Raw genomic sequence first — 3,646 nt, forward strand, 5'->3', positions numbered from 1 at the left:
GGCTGGTGAGTCCAACATGGCCATATACTGAGAGCTAGCTACATGACAGACAAATCCAATATGTTCATATACAGAGAGATACCTACCTGGAAGATCTGTCCTACATATCCATGCTCAGAGAGCTAACTACATTGCAGATGTGTCCAAAATATCCATGTATAGAGAGCTAGCTACTTGGCAGAATAGTGCAACATTTCCATTTACAGTGTTCTAGCTACATGTCAGGTGAGTCCAACGTGTACATATACTGAGAGCTGGCTACATGGCAGAGTAGTCCAACATGTCCATATACAGAGTACTAGCTACATAGCAGATGAGTCCAACATGTCCATACACTGAGAGTTAGCTACATGACAGAAGATTCCAAAATGTGTATATATAGAGGACTAGCTACAACTCAGATGAGTCCAACATGTTCATACATACAGAGCTGTCTATATTGCTGATGAGTACAAACATGTCCATATATAGAGAGCTAGCTACATGGCAGACATATCCAATATGTTCACTTACAGAGAGTTACCTACATGACAGATCACTCCAACATATCCATGCACATAGAGCTTAGTACATGGCAAAGGAGTCCAAAATGTCCATATACATAGAGATAGCTACATGACAGAGTTGTGCAACATTTCGCTACGTGGCAGATGAGTACAACATGTCCATATATAGAGTACTAGCTACATGACAGATGAGTTCAATATGTACATATACTGAGAGTTAGCTACATGGCAGATGAGTCCAACATGTATATATATAGAAGACTTGCAACAAGGCAAATGAGTCCAACATGTTCATACAGAGAAACTGGCTACATGAGTGCAACATGTCCATATGCAGAGAGCTAGCTACATGGCAGACAAGTCCAATATGTTCACTTACAGAGAGCTACCTACATGACAGATCACTCCAACATATCCATGCACAGAGAGATAAGTACATGTGAGACGACTCCAAAGGGTCAATATACAGAGATCTAGCTACATGGCAGAGTAGTGCAACATTTCCATTTACAAAGTTCTAGCTATACGTCAGATGAGTCCAACGTGTCCATATAGTGAGAGCTAGCTACATGGCTGAGTACTCCAACATGTCTATATAAGGAAAATAGCTACATGGCAGATGAGTTCAACATGTCCATATACTGAGAGTTATCTACATGGCAAATGAGTCCATCATGTGTATATACTGAGAGTTAGCTACATGGCAGGTGAGTTCAACATGTGTATATATAGAGGATTAGCTACAACACAAATGAGACCATCATGTTCATACAGAGAGAGCTGGCTACATGACTGATGAGTTCAATATGTACATATACAGAGAACTAGCTACTTGGCAGACATGAAAAATATGTTAATTTACAGAGAGCTAACTACATGGCAGATCAGTCCAACATATCCATGCACAGAGAGGTAGTATCATGGCAGATGAGTCCAAAATATCTATATTTAGAGAGCTACATGGCAGAGTAGTGCAATATTTCCATATACACAGTTCTCGCTACATGACAGATGAGTCCAATGTGTCCATATGCTGAGAGCTAGCTTCATGGGAGAGTAGTCCAACATGTGCATAACTGACAGTTAACTAAATGGCAGATGAGTCCAACACGTGTATATAAGGAAGACTAGCTACAAGGCAGATGAGTTCAATATGTTCATACAGAGAGAGCTGGCTACAAGGGTGATGTGTCCAACATGTCCATATGCAGAGAGCTAGCTACTTGGCAGACAAGTCCAATATGTACATATACAGAGAGCTACCTACTTGGCAGATTAGTCAAACATATCCATGTACAGAGAGCTAGCTACATGGCAGACGAGTTCAAAATGTCAATATACAGAGATCTAGCTACATGGCAGAGTAGTGTAACATTTTCATTTACAGAGTTCTAGCTATATGTCAGATGAGTCCAATATGTCCATATACAGAGAGTTAGGTACATGGTAGATAAGACCAACATGTGTGTATATAGAAGACTAGCTACAATGGAGATGAGTTCAACATGTACTTAGAGAGAGAGCTGGCTACATGGCTCTTGAGTCCAACATTTCCATATGCAGAAAAATAGCTACATAACAGACTAGTCCAATATGTTTATTTACAGAGAGCTACCTACATGGCAAATCAGTCCAACATATCCATACACAGAGAGCGATTTTCATGGCAGATGAGTCCAAAATATCCATATACAGAGAACTAGCTACATGGCAGAGAAGTGCAATATTTCCAATTACAGAGATTTAGCTACATGGCAGATGAGTCCATCGTGTCCATATACTGAGAGTTAGCTACATGGCAGAGTAATCCAACATTTCCATATATAGAATATTAGCCACATGGCAGATGAGTCCAATGTGTCCATATACTTTGAGTTACCTCCATGGCAGATGAGTCCAATGTGTCCATATACTTAGAGGTGGATACATGGCAGATGAGTCCAACATGTGTATAGAGAAATATCTACAAGGTAGATGAGTCCAACATGTTCATACAGAGAGAGCTGGCTACATAGCTGATGATCCAACATGTCCATATACAGAAAGCTAGCTACGTGGCAGACAAGTCCAGTATGTTCATACACAGGGAGCTACCTACATGGCAGAGTAGTCCAACAATTCCATATACAGAATACTAGATACATGGTAAATGATTTCAATATGTCCATATACTGAGAGTTAACCACATGACAGGTGAGTCCGGCATTTCCATATACTTAGACTTAGCTACATGGCAGATGAGTCCAACATGTTTATATAGAGAGGCCTAGCAACAAGGCAGATGAGTCCAAAATGTTCATACAGAGAGCTGGCTACATCCCTGATAAGTCCATCACGTCCATATACAGGGAGATAGCTACATGGCAGACAATTCCAATATGTTCAAAAACAGAGAGCTACCTACAAAACAGATCAGTCCAATTTATCCATGCTCAGAGAGCTAGCTACATCACCGACGACTCCATAATATCCATATACAGAGAGCTCGTTCCATGGCAGAGTAGTGCAACATTTTCATATACAAAGTTCTAGCTACATGGTAGATGAGTCCAACGTTTCCATATACTGAGAATTAGCTACATGGCAGATGAGTCCAACATGTCCAAATACTGAGAGTTAGCTAAATGGGAGATGAGTCCATCATGTCCATATACTGAGAGTTAGCTACATGACACATGAGTCCAACAAGTTTATATATAGAAGACTAACTACATAGCAGATGACTCCAACACATTCATACAGAGAGAGAAGGCTACATGGTTGATGATTCCAACATGTCCATATACTTAGAGTTAGCTACATGGTAGATGAGTCCAACATGTATATATACTGAGTGTTAGATACATGGCAGACAAGTCCAACATGTGTATATTTAGAGGGCTAGCTACAAGGCAGATGAGTCGAACATATTCATACAGAGAGAGCTGGATATATGGCTGATGAGTACAACATGTCTATATATAGAGATATAAGTACATGGCAGAGAAGTTCAATATGTTCATATACAGGTTGCTACCTACATGGCAGATCAGTCCAACATATCCATGCGTAGAGAGATAGCTACATGTCAGACGAGTCCAAAATTTACATATACAGAGAGCTAGCTACTTATGAATAGAGCTGCGAACCTTAAGGTCAGC

The sequence above is a fragment of the Chrysochloris asiatica genome, unplaced genomic scaffold (assembly GCF_000296735.1).
Source record: "Chrysochloris asiatica unplaced genomic scaffold, ChrAsi1.0 scaffold00408, whole genome shotgun sequence".
NCBI lineage: Eukaryota > Metazoa > Chordata > Mammalia > Afrosoricida > Chrysochloridae > Chrysochloris > Chrysochloris asiatica.